General features: G+C 42.1%; 1 protein-coding gene and 1 pseudogene across 1 annotated transcript in view; one reads left to right on the plus strand and one right to left on the minus strand.

Moving 5' to 3' along the window:
• Positions 1–14146, minus strand: part of LOC149210474 (uncharacterized) — a 155448-nt gene that overhangs the window by 67057 nt on the left and 74245 nt on the right. The gene's annotated exons all lie outside the window — the stretch shown is intronic.
• Positions 1–14146, plus strand: part of LOC149210476 (uncharacterized) — a 91750-nt pseudogene that overhangs the window by 9565 nt on the left and 68039 nt on the right.

Here is a 14146-nt window from a genome sequence, read left to right on the forward strand (position 1 = left end):
GACTAGTCCACATAGATAAGTGGGGGGTTAGAAGGGGGGCGAAGCCCCCCTTCGTTGCGCTGATTGCATAGCGGGGGGGCTCACAAGGGGTTTGAGGGGTGCAGGTAACCCCACTCTATGTGGTCCAGGGCAGGGCCCTGGAAAATTTTGTTTTTGGACCCTTTATTAGGTTGGGTGGACCTACCTATGGTTTTGTGCATGATTTTTCGCACATGGTTTTGGACGCGATGGTTTTCGGTCCATGGTATTGGATGCTTCGGCATGTATAAATATGTATTGTAACATTGAAAGGAACATAATGAAAAATCAAGCTAGTAGTCCCGGTTTTGGGATCCAGGAGAAAATCTCTGTGTATATGTGTTTTACGTGTTATGCTCTCGCATTGTTTATTTTCTATGTTTTAGAATTCGTATGCAGGTAATTTTAGTACGAGGTTAAAACCTACATTTGGTACTAGAGATGCTTTGGCTTCGAGGGGACACCTTTGTTGCCTAGGGGTTTTGCTCGGCCTGTGGTAGACCCTGTTCAATGGGAGATTTGCGAGATCAATTCTTGGCGGTGAAAGAAGATGGCAAGCGGTGAAAAGATAGAGATCGAGAAATTTAATGGTCAGAGTTTTGAGTTGTGGAAACTCAAGATGAAGGATCTGTTGGTGGATAAAGATCAGTGGATCGCGGTAGATCCGGGTACTAAACCAATGGGAGTGTCCGATGAAGAGCGGAAGAAGTTGGATCGGAAGGCAAAGAGCATAATACGATTGTGTGTCTCAGATTCAGTATTGCTGAATGTATCAGGGGAAGCTACGGCGAAGGATTTGTGGGACAAGTTACGGACTTTGTACCAATCTAAGTCTCTGGTGAATAAACTGTTCCTATGAAAAAAGCTGTATAACATGAGGATGAAAGATGGAGACTCGGTGACAAAGCATCTGAATGCATTTAATACTATCATTAGTCATTTATTGTCTGTTGATATTAAAATATCAGATGAAGATAAGTGCATCAGTTTGTTGTGTTCTCTACTAGATTCGTGGGATAGTCTGGTTATGGCAATAGGTAGCAATGCTACTGCTTTGCAGTTTGATGAAATAGTCTCATCATTGCCGACGGAGGAGATGAGACGGAAAAATATGGAGGGCCAGAATGGTGATGGCTTGTCTATACAAGGACGGTCCTAGAACAGAAACAAAAATAAGTCATCGAGTGGGAGATCTAAATCTCCAAGAAAACCTGTAAAGGTGGTGTGCTGGAAATGCGGAAAGGAAGGGCACTACAAAAGGGACTGTAAATCTAAAGCTCCTGATAAAGGAAAGGGATCTGATGATGCTCCTTCTAGAGAGGCGAAAACCACCTCAGATGAAGGTGGGGATGTGTACTTGGCTTCTTCAAGTACACATGTAGATCATGAGGCATGGTTGATTGACTCAGGTGCATCCTTTCACTTCACTCCCCATAGAGAGTGGTTCTGCAAGTATGAGAAATATGATGGTGGTGATGTCTTCTTGGGGGATGACAGGAAGGCTAGAATCATTGGTCGCGGAAAAGTAAAGTTGAAGTTACAAGATGGAAGGGTTAGAACACTTCTGGGTGTTCTGCACATTCCTGCATTAACCAGAAATCTGATTTCTGTAAGCAAGCTAGATGATGCAGGTGTAAAAGTAGTGATGGAGAAGGATACCTGCAAGATGGTTCAGGGAGCACTAGTATTGATGCAGGGAGTTCAGATTCGAACTCTGTACAAGCTGCAAGGTAGCATTGTTATTGATGGGTGCAATAGTTCCATGGTTCCTGAAAGTGGAGCAGAAAGTCTAGTGGTCTCTGGAGAGAAGACCATGTTGTGGCATCAAAGGCTTGGACATATTGGAGAGAAGGACCTTCGGATACTTCATGGTAAAAGTATGGTAGAAGGTATGAGTAATATCTCTCTGGATTTTGATTTCTGTGAAAATTGTGTATACGGGAAGGAGAATTGGGTGAGTTTCCCCTTTGGTGGTATGAGGGCGAAACAGATATTAGAGCTTGTGCATAGTGATGTGTTTGGACCTGTGAAGGTTCCATCACTTGGTAAGTATGTATACTATGTATCATTTAAAGATGACTTCTCAAGGAATACATGGATATACTTCCTTAAGAAGAAATCTGACGTCTTTGACAGGTTTAAAGAATTTAAGGCTTTGGTGGAAAACCAGACAGAGAAGAAGATAAAGGTACTGAGGACAGATAACGGTGGAGAGTTTTGTGGCAAGGAATTTGAAGAATTGTGTAAGAAGTGTGGTATAGCATGGCAGGAGACTACTCCATATACACCTCAGCAAAATGGAGTTGTAGAAAGAATGAACAAGACGTTGATGGAAAGGGCAAGAAGTATGCTCAGTGGTGTCGATTTAGGACAAGAATTCTAGGCAGGCATGTTACCTGGTTAACAGATCACCTTCATCATCATTGGAAGATAAGAGTCCACAAGAGGTATGGACTGGTAAGAAACTTTCTCTTTCACATCTGAGGGTATTTGGATGTGATGCATATGTACATGTTCCAAAGGAGAAAAGAACCAAGTTGGATAGTAAATCTGCAAAGTGCATCTTTATTGGGTATAAGGATGGTTTAAAGGGTTATAAGCTTTGGAATCTAGTAACAAGGAAGGTTGTGTACAGCTGAGATGTGGTGTTCAGAGAGGTGAAAGATGTTATTAAACATGAAGTCCAACCAAAGGAACCTGAGAAGATAGAGTTTGAGCTTAAGGAGGAAGAATCAGACTCTACAACAGAGGAGGAATTAGAAGATGAAGAGCCACAAACTCCGGGTGTGAGAAGATCAGTTCGAGAAAGAAGGTAGCCAGAAAGGTATAGTCCATCTGCTTCATTATGGATCACAGAAGTCTGAATTCAGAAATAAAAACAAATAAAAAAAAAAATTAAAATGAATTAGGCTAGCAACCAACTAGGAGGGGAGGTCGATTTCAAAATCGGCCTCCCTGCTGAGGTGGCCAGAAAGCATGGACCCTGGGCAGGTGGGGAACTAATCGCAACTCCCCCTAGGGGCCAGGCCCCACAACCACCTAGGTGGGGAGGCCGATTCTGGGAATCAGTCTCCATGCCCAGGACACAGTGCCCCGCCCGCCCAGGGGCCAGGCCCCTTAACCTCTTGGGAGGGGAGGCCGATTCTGGGAATCAACCTCCCTGCCCGCCTCAAGGCAAGGCCACACAACCACCTGGGTGCGGAGGTTGATTTCCAGGTATCGACCTTCCCGCCAAGGTGACTTCATTTTTTTCTTAATTTTAAATTTAATTTAATTTTTTTTTAAATGTATTTTTTGGTAAATGAATTTGTTTTTTAAATTTTAAACTTTATTTATTTTTTATTGTGTTTTTAAGGAGTTCGCAACCCATGGAACGAAGGCTTCTTGCCCTAGTTGGCATTAAGTCAGGTCATAGGTTTGAAACTCAACACGTCGTAACTCGTAGATATGCAAACAAAGACGAGTGGAAACTAAAAGTTGAATCATATAAATAACGGGAAATTGCACCAATTCACATGAAGGTTTCCACTTGAAAGGCATCACAACCACTTTAATAAGTTAGATTGCAGTCTTGGGAACTATTCCAGATAAGTTTGCTTGTTGGGTGGTCATGCAAACCCATGTGGAATGGTTTTTTTTCTTGATTCTAAGCATAGGATTAGTTGTTGGTGCAAAGTCTAGACCGTGAATTTTCTAGGCAAGTGAGGATAAAAATGTGGCTTAAATCATGAGATTATAGCCGTGTAAGATCTTAGGTTGTAAGGAATTATATATGTTTCTAATGAGATTTGTGTATAAGATAGTACCTAATTTTCTAATGAGATTTGTGTATAAGATAGTACCTAATTTTCTTGACCAGTGGTTACAGTATTGCAGTGACTGAAGTTAGTATTGGTCTTTTTTTAATGACAACCTTCAAATTATGTTTTTTCACTCTTTATTTTGATATGGCCTTCATAACTTACTACTTTCTTTTCCTTTCCTTTTATGGTCCTTGTGACTAATATATATCTCATTTTATTTTGGGTGATACAATATCAAAAATTTTGTTTTTGATTGCATTCATTGTGTCGAAGAGTTTTGTTGCATAAACTAAGCTCGGATCTCGACATCCATCAACCTTGTTTTGTGCTCCATGCAAAGAATACTTGTGTTAGAAAGTTGAGGCTAATTAAACCACAAAAAGCCTGAGCTAGCGAGAGAATAGGGGGTAAATGTTATAGACATTTTTGTGCCTCGCAGCATGGAGCATGAAATGTCCATAATCAAAGGGATCCAAAGTCCCTAAACATGTTGTTCTTACCCCTAGAGGAACAAGGTCAGCAAACCACAGCACTTCAAATCAGTTCTCCACCTGAAAACACTCAAAAACAAGCAAATTCTGGATCATGTCAACTGCTACACTGGCTACCTGCACTGAATGTCAACTGCTACACTGGCTACCTGCACTGAATGTCAACTGCTACACTGGCTACCTGCACTGAATGTCAACTCCAACACTAGCTACCTGCACTGAACGTGTTTGGACAAGTGGCAGGCTCATTTCTCAAGGTGTCAATGCCCAGGAAGCTTCCAAAATGACACTTGGATTAGGGAATTCGCCCAGTGATGAGTAAGAGGTTCTTAAACTCCAAGTGGAAGCAAGGATCTCCAAGTGGACTCAAGAACTGAAGTATAACTGAAGAGGGAGAGGACACTAGTCAGCTTGAAGCCAGCCTCAAGCTGACTCATCCTTTCTCCAAATCTCCTATATATAGAGCTCTCTCATGAGGTCTAAGGAGGCTGGAATTTTGTGCAAAGCAAGGAAGTGTTGTTGGTTTACAGATAGAGCTATTGGGTGATTGCTTTTATAGAGGTGAAGAGGAGATTTCTTGCTGCTGGGGAGGTGCTGCTGGATTGGAGCCATTGATGGTTGTAACCTTCTCAGAACCTTTTTACTTCTATCAATAAAGCTTTGAATGTTCTCCTATATACTTGTATTGCATTGGTGTATTGTATTTACTTGTATATCTGATTCACTCTAATCCATGCATCAGTTATGAGTACATGTTTCTTGTAGTTTCCCTCTCTTGTTTGTGCAGGATCTGTGTGTAGCTGGGCCGGCAAAGGGAGCAAGGAGCTGGGAACAAGAGACAAAGAGAGAGGACAGGATCGACAAAAGCGAAAGACACCGGTTGGTCAATCTTTTCTTCCTTCTCCGTACTTTCATAAAGGAAAATAATCAAAGCTTTACTTTCAGTTGTTGCTAAGGGCTGTCACCCTTAGAGTAGGGATAGGGTCATCCAAGTCGGATACTTTTCCCCACAACAAACTGGCGACTCCGCTGGGGAGCCTAGTATCTTGTTGGTATTTGTAGTATCTTTGCTATTCATTTCCTGAACCAAAGAGTACCAAATCGAAAAGCTTTTGACTATATCAAAAGCGAAGTAGAGGGGCTGCTACTCTTGCTCATTTACTGAGCAGATTCATGATTTGAAGAGCTGATCTACAAAAGACTCTTGTACTCTTTGTGATAGCTTTTCATCCTCTTGATCATCCCTTAGCTTGTACTTGACCTATAGCTTTTTATTTCAGCAAAAACAGTGAATTTTTGAGCTTTTTATGACCCGGAAACCCTTGTAAACGCAACTCTCGTGTCCCAGAGCAGGCTGCCCAAAGGCAGTCTGCATTTCAGCGCAGGTACTCCCTTCGGGAACTGCGCTGAAAGTCAGTTTGACAGACCAGAGCCTGCGCTGAACTAGTTAGGCTATGTCTTGCTGAGGTTTCCCACTGAGTCTTGGCCCTGTTTTCACTGTTATTTTGCTACTAATTGCTTGTCATTTGTACTTGCTGTAAACCAACTTTCCTTGACATTATTACGCCTCAGTTGTGTGATGAAACTGTGATTGTTCTTTCAGTATTTCTTGTTTCAATTACAGTTTCCAATTGTGAAAAGCAAACCAGTATAGCTGTGGCCTCTTAGATCCTGAACTGTAAAAGTGTCTTTGTGATCTTAAGAGCTAGTTTTATTACTGTTCATGGCTGTTTGAGTTTGTTTGTTTTTCATGTTATGGTTTGAATTCATACATTTTTAGTGTCGAAACAAGTACCTGTAAGGCGTCTTTTGGTTTTAGACAAAACTTGTTTGTTTACGCTTCAAATTGAATTCGAAAATTATGCGACAGTTTCCTTTTGTTTACATCAACATTAAAGGAAAAGAAAAGAAATACATGCATCTTGCATTTGCATTTTGATAAGTTTGCGTGATTGATCTAGGAGAAAGTGCATTAGTTTGTGCTTTGTGCTCTGTGTGGAAAGATAATGTTTTTCTCTCCCCTCAGTAGTTAGGATTTTCAAAGCTAAAAATATTGTAAAGCTTGCTTATCATTTTAGCTGCATTTAGGAATTTGTACCAATACATCTCGTGGTGATCCTGAAAGACAAACTGCTAAACAAGATCAACTTAAAATATATTGAATGAATCTAAAAACGCTTTGTAACATAACGCTCACAATAGAGGTCTAGGTAGAGACGTGTTCCGGCGTCGTTAAACGTAGTGATTGTCGATCTCTACGAAGGTGGGTGATTCCTCCTGAGGGACGATAACACTAATACGGACTTGTGCTCCCGCGTACCGTTGCGTATATTGGGAGACCCCTATAGGCATTTATCCTTTATCCTTAGGAAGCCGTGTCGGCCGCCCTACTAATCGCGATGCAGTGAACACAGCATTCACGAAGATCGACCACCCGTACCGTAAAATGTATTCTGTGGTTTCGCGAAAGGTTTGGCACACCCTCTGCCTAGATCTCCAGAGCAGTTTGTTTTGGCCTTTTTCAAACTCTATAACTGAAAAAGTCCAACCGAGCATTTGTCACTTCGGGCTCGTTAATACATCGAAGGCGACTAGAGTCATCTTTAGCTTTTTCTCGACTCTTAAAACATGAAAAAGCAAAGTTGTGTCTAAAGCGTCGTTATAAAATTTATTTTAAGCGGAATAATCATCACCCTTCCCTCGTTGATCTTCGAAGTTAGTCCACCACAAGTGGAAGTTCCTATAGAATCGCTAAGAAATCTTTTGGATAGACTAGATATGTCTGAACAACCGTCGACGTCTAGGACTGTGTCGTCCGACACAGCTGCAGCAGAGCCTCCTGCTGCTACTCCAACGATGTTCGCTGGTATACCATCTGTCCCGGCAAATTGTCAACAACAAGCCGGAGTCCAATCAGGGACAACGACATGGTTAGTTCCTATTTCTTCATCCGGATTATCATCTGGTATTTCTTATGTTGAAACTCGCCAAACTGATCCATTTGGAGGTCAATCTGGGCAATCGATCCCCTTGAGTTCCGGATTGATACCATATGGGGGGCAGTATGCCCTTTCATTACCTCCTCCGGGAGGATGCCCATCCGTGAGTTCACAACAAAGTTCAGGTCAAACTGGAATTACGTCCAGCGGTTGGGTACCAATACTGCCTCAACAACCAGGAGTTGTATATTCTATGCAACCAGTCCGCCCTGTGTCGAATGTTGCCACTATACCTGGTATGGTGATTGCGTCGCAAGTACAAGCGCTGCCTACTGTATGTCAACCCCAAGTTTCTCAGGTTGCCATACAACAGCCTCTTGCCTCGACATCTCAATCGCAACCTCAGGTCAGTGCCTCCTTATCTGGAGCGACTCAGGATCAAACAAGTACTGTGACTCCTCATCTTGGTCAATCATCTAGTATTGGGCATCAGCAAATGGTCCAACAACCAGAGCTGGTTAGAACTCGACAACTGCAATTCCAGCAATCATATCAAGGACCTGAGCAACAAGTCTTTGTAAGTAATGGGCAACCATACTATAATGGTTATACCCATCAACCTTGTCAAAGTTGCCAACATTATGCTGGTATGCAAAGACCCACTGCTCAGGCGATTCCGTCTTATCCTGGATATGCTTCGCCTAACCTGAATCAACAGTTGCCCTTTGTAGCAACTCTAGAATTACTAGATCTAAACCGGCTGACGAATGATCCAATTGCTTATGCCCCTTGGTGGCCAGCAATTCCACACAAACTTCCATCAGACATTCCTAAATTTAATGGAAATCCAGGTGAAGACCCATCGAATCACGTGATGACATTCCATCTATGGTGTTCATCAAACACCCTGAATGATGATTCGATAAGACTTCGCCTTTTTCAGAGGACGTTAACGGGTCCAGCGGCAAAATGGTATATTGAATTGCCTAGAGCTTCGTTTGACAACTTCAGTACCTTAGCTACAACCTTTTTAACCCATTTTCAATTACCGATAAGGTATGAAACGGGAACAGAACTCCTTACCAACTTCAAACAGACAACGGCCACTCATATATCTGATCATATACACGAATGGCGACGTCGTCGTAGGATGGTAAAAACATATGTTCCCGATCAGCTATTAGCTGAATGGTTTATAAAGTCATTACTTCCGGCCATAACGGAAGATGTGGCCAAGGGGGGAGTCGTAACAGAAGAGCAAGTTATAGCTCGTGCGCAATATCTAGACTTGGTTTATACTCAGTCTGGCACGCTCTACGACAAAATACCTGACGCCCCTAGACCGGAATTCTCAATTCCTCCTCCTCCTAAATCAAACAATGACTCTCACGCCGGCGATGACGTGATTGGCAAGCACAAAATTTACAGTCAAAATGCAAATGAAAAACTTCTTGCCTCAGAAGTAAATGCCATGTCGACCGACAATGGCAAACAACTGAAGCAACCAGGGGGCAAGAAGAAAAAGACAGGAAGAAAAAGGAAACCCCCGGCAGGGTGTCATATATGCGATGAGGATCATTGGACGAAATATTGTCCACATATAGCTGAAGTTAAGAAACTCTTCAAGAGTTCAAAAACCCCAGCAGTATTGACTGATCCGTTTCCTAATCCAAGTCAAAATCTGGTTGCTAATCAAAATGCTTCCAGATCCCAAGTGCTTATGTTGTCTACCTCGAAGCAACAGAATAATGCTTTGACAAGGAGTAAAGATTATGGGAATCCAAAGCTGTCGAACAACAAGGTTAATGAACGACCTAGTAGTTCAACAACAACTTTGACCGAAGTTGTGCCACCCATCGTTCCTGTGCCAATGATAAAGTCGCCAAAGGGAGTAGTACACAAATCGACATTTAATCCTCGTGCCAAAGGAGCACAGAATTATAATATAGTAAAGGACCTGGCCCAATCGCCGTCCACTATGTCGACACTTGAAGTACCACAAAATCGCCCCTCCCAAGAGCAAGCTTTATTATCAACAATAGGTGGGATTGGCCCAATGGATTCCAATCTTGTGGCCTTTGATCATAAAGGATATGACCCTCAGTTACCAGCTCAACTAGCTTTCCTTATTCAAGTGAAAGCCCTCAACAAAACTGTTCATCGAACAATTATTGATGAGGGGGCATCTACATGTCTTATGTCGATGAGTTGCTGGAAAGATTTAGGCTCACCACCCTTGTCGAAATCGTCAACGACGTTAAAAGCATTTGATGGACGATCATACGCTCCATACGGGATTTTAAGTAACTTGCAAGTTGAACTGGGGGGCAAAACAGTAGGAATTGATGTTGAAGTAATTGATGGAAACCTCGATTACAACATCCTACTAGGAAGGTCCTGGATCTATGCCATGGCCGCGGTTGTGTCGACCTACTTCAGGAAGATTGCATTTCCCTTCCAAGAAGGAATTACAATCGTCGACCAACAAACTTTTCTCCCCAACAGTTCACAAGTTACAGGAAGCATTCCAATGATCCATGGAAGGAATCATTTGCTTCAAAATATCAGAATAGGTCTCCTAAAAGACCCTGCCTTAATGGGTACTTTCGCCCTACCGCCTCCAAGTAATCTGGCGGGAGTGGCAACGGTGGAAACCTACAAAATGAAATCTAATCCAATCTTCTGGTTGGATTCGGAAGATTCCTAAATATTTTGTCGGCTCCGAGGACAGTTCTTATCTCGTGTCAACCTCGTTAAAAAATGAAACAAGGAGTTATGAGGATAGTTCTTTTACTATGTCAACCTCATTAAAAAATGAAACAAATCCCCTTTTCAAAATTCAAAGGTAAACCTTCATTCCAATCACCAAGTTGAATGCAATGAAGCTTGGGGGGCACCCTCCTTTGACATGCGTTATTATGATGCTGGGGGCATGCAAAATCGAGCAGTTTTAGCAATGTTCATTCTCGTTAAAAAATAAACGCAAGAATCGAGCAGTTTTTGTGCAGAAGTTCATGCTCGTTAAAAAATAAACGTAAATTATGAGCAATCTTTCCCTACAGTTCAAGCTCATCCAGAAAAAATGAACCAGTAAATAACCTTTTGAGATCGTAAATTCATCAGCCATAAAAGCCTTGGTTGTGTTTGTGCACCATCACCTCCACTTTTCATTTGGCCGATCATTCACCTCCATTTGTGTGTTTACCTCTTTTGAGAAACAGCTGCGAAGAGTGATTTCACCTAGCCATCCTTGTGACACTGCCATGATTGGAGAATTCCAACCTGTACCTGGAATCTGCTGCTTCCCCTGTTCATCACTCGTTCCTCAAAAGACGAGTCTTCTTTGAGCTCTTTTCACTGACTCGTAAAATATGAAAAGTTTGCCGAGTTTTGGCCTTCCAGCTCGTTAAAGCGACCAGAAAGCTATCCCTCCTCTAGATTTTAATCTTTTTGGACCTGAGGGATTATTGCACAAAAAGATCGAGCGCTTGTTTTGTTCGGCTCGTTAAAGCAACCGAAAATTCATCCCTTTTGTATTGTTTTATACTTTTTCGGACTTAAGGGATTAGATGACGAAAAAGGAATTATGGAGTTAACTTTCTGTACCTTTTCAGACTCCCTAAAAATGAAAAGGACCGAGTTTTCCTTGTCGTTAGACTCGTTAAAATGATTAAATAGCGACAAACTTGTCTTTAGACGAGAACGAGTTTCCCTATCGCTAAGCTCGTTAAATCATAGCGATGGGCTTGCCCGAAGGGCAGGTTATAGAACAAGCATATGTTATCCTCCTCAAGCTTGACAAAAATAAAGAGGTACTGGTCAGAAATGACTGGGGAAAAATTGGGAGAACATCAAAGCTTAATGGTAGCAAGTCGCTCTTGAACATGACACTTTTCTTCCGTACCACATCGGGTTGGGTTGTTTCATTCACCGGTCTCATCACCATGGTCTTCGCCAAACCATCCACATTTTGGGGTAATGCTACCGATCCATCGCATCAGTGTCATTATATGTTCAAGAGAGGTCATTCTGAAAGTGCCAACCGTGTCCCATCCACTGCCATACATTATCCTTCATCCATTCATGATCGCCACCCTGAATCATATGTCACAGTTTGTTTTCACCTCCACTAAAATCATTAGCTCCGTTCCGTGTCATTGATGTGGGATTCATTAAGGCCCTCCTTTGACGGATCGCTTCTTGTCGACTTCAGCTCATTATCCAAGAAGTTGATCTAGGAACAACCCCATCAGTACTTTGAAGCTTGCATGCCTCAATGGCAAGTTTCTCACTTCCGGCGACAGGTATACATCAATGACCTTCGACCAGAAGATTTTGCGTGGCGTTCGACGCCAAGTCCTTTATTCACGCCACGTGAATTGTACTGCAGTACCTTGAGGGTCATTATCATTATCGGTGATTCCTCTCGCGCTTGTTAACGGTTTTCATCATTGACCAGTAATCAAGCGATGTCTTTCCATGTTCGACTTCAGCGAAATTCTCACATGGATCGACTTGTACTTAGAGTGAAGATCGAACGAGTTTGAAGACCCCGAATCTAGTTTCATCCATCCGGGCTGCGATATGTATTCAGGAAATATAAAAGAATTTGTCATGTACATCATTGCAGCAGATGATCATCCTATTCAAAGGATGATAATTTCAGCAGAGAATTATCTGTCTATCATCAGACGATCGTCTGTTCTATGTACCAAAATGTATTTATAAAGCTGAGCATGGGAATGCCCGCCTCAGCTAGATCATGAAAACAGAATGAAAAATAATGTATTGTATTGTATTGTATTACAGGGCACCTCTCAGCACTTGAATGAACTTCGGATCCTCTGGATAAAGCATTTCACCCGATAAACAACCTCATACTTTAGGGGGCAACTGTTATAGACATTTTTGTGCCTCGCAGCATGGAGCATGAAATGTCCATAATCAAAGGGATCCAAAGTCCCTAAACATGTTGTTCTTACCCCTAGAGGAACAAGGTCAGCAAACCACAGCACTTCAAATCAGTTCTCCACCTGAAAACACTCAAAAACAAGCAAATTCTGGATCATGTCAACTGCTACACTGGCTACCTGCACTGAATGTCAACTGCTACACTGGCTACCTGCACTGAATGTCAACTGCTACACTGGCTACCTGCGCTGAATGTCAACTCCAACACTAGCTACCTGCGCTGAACGTGTTTGGACAAGTGGCAGGCTCATTTCTCAAGGTGTCAATGCCCAGGAAGCTTCCAAAATGACACTTGGATCAGGGAATTCGCCCAGTGATGAGTAAGAGGTTCTTAAACCCAAGTGGAAGCAAGGATCTCCAAGTGGACTCAAGAACTGAAGTATAACTGAAGAGGGAGAGGACACTAGTCAGCTTGAAGCCAGCCTCAAGCTGACTCATCCTTTCTCCAAATCTCCTATATATAGAGCTCTCTCATGAGGTCTAAGGAGGCTGGAATTTTGTGCAAAGCAGGGAAGTGCTGTTGGTTTACAGTTAGAGCTATTGGGTGATTGCTTTTATAGAGGTGAAGAGGAGATTTCTTGCTGCTGGGGAGGTGCTGCTGGATTGGAGCCATTGATGGTTGTAACCTTCTCAGAACCTTTTTACTTCTATCAATAAAGCTTTGAATGTTCTCCTATATACTTGTATTGCATTGGTGTATTGTATTTACTTGTATATCTGATTCACTCTAATCCATGCATCAGTTATGAGTACATGTTTCTTGTAGTTTCCCTCTCTTGTTTGTGCAGGATCTGTGTGTAGCTGGGCCGACAAAGGGAGCAAGGAGCTGGGAACAAGAGACAAAGAGAGAGGACAGGATCGACAAAAGCAAAAGACACCGGTTGGTCAATCTCTTCTTCCTTCTCCGTACTTTCATAAAGGAAAATAATCAAAGCTTTACTTTCAGTTGTTGCTAAGGACTGTCACCCTTAGAGTAGGGATAGGGTCATCCGAGTCGGATACTTTTCCCCACAACAGTAAAGAAATCAGATGAACTAACGGTAAGTACAGGGCTAACTGGATTGACCCAGAAATATAAAGAAGATACTAAATGGAGAAATCAAAGGTTATCAACCCAAGAGACTCGCCACAATGAAGAAACAATTGACCATTCAAGACATTGAAAATATAGTATAAGACCCAGAATTGAACAAGACCTTCCCAAAACCAACACCAAAAGCCGAATAGTAAGCTAATATAAAATTTGATAGAGATTCAAATGGAGTAAGGAGCTACCCAGGACCAGTAGGTCGAGAGGGACTCAGACTTAGAGGTTGGAGTGTTGCAAATGAACCTAGAGTGTTGAAAGATCGAAGTTCACCCGAGAAGTTGTGGCTGACTTTTATAACGTACCCTTCTCTCCCAGTTGCCTTTAGGTGACCATAACTCTTTTCTTCCAACTCAAAGAAATCAATAAAACAGACGACGAACAAAGCCAAGGTGGTAGCATTTCCTTTGGAATTGACTTCAGAAAACAATAGCATTTCCTTTGGAATTGACTTCAGAAAACAAAACATAGATTCTCAGAATTGATAGCATCAAGATGTTAACAAAATGCACTCTACTCCACCCTTCCTCTGACCATGCCTCCTGTAGCAAGGGCCTAGCTTCCCGCACCCGCTCTCTCAGTGTTGCAACCGGATACTCAAAATCCATAAAGCATCATATGCCATAACTCCAAGCTTAAAAATTAGTCACATGTGTGTATGGCCACAACACCTCTGACATTTATTGTGCTTTCCGTGGCAAGGTCGTGGGCTCATTCCCTAATCCCACCATTTATCTCCAAGGTCACTCTCATCTGGGAATAATATTATTTATATTTATACAAATTTCACATAGTTATTAATAAAAGTATTCCTATTTTTACTTATATTAAAATTCT

The sequence above is a fragment of the Pinus tabuliformis genome, chromosome 1_2, assembly GCF_031772625.1.
Source record: "Pinus tabuliformis cultivar Carrire ecotype Pingquan chromosome 1_2, CPIR1, whole genome shotgun sequence".
NCBI lineage: Eukaryota > Viridiplantae > Streptophyta > Pinopsida > Pinales > Pinaceae > Pinus > Pinus tabuliformis.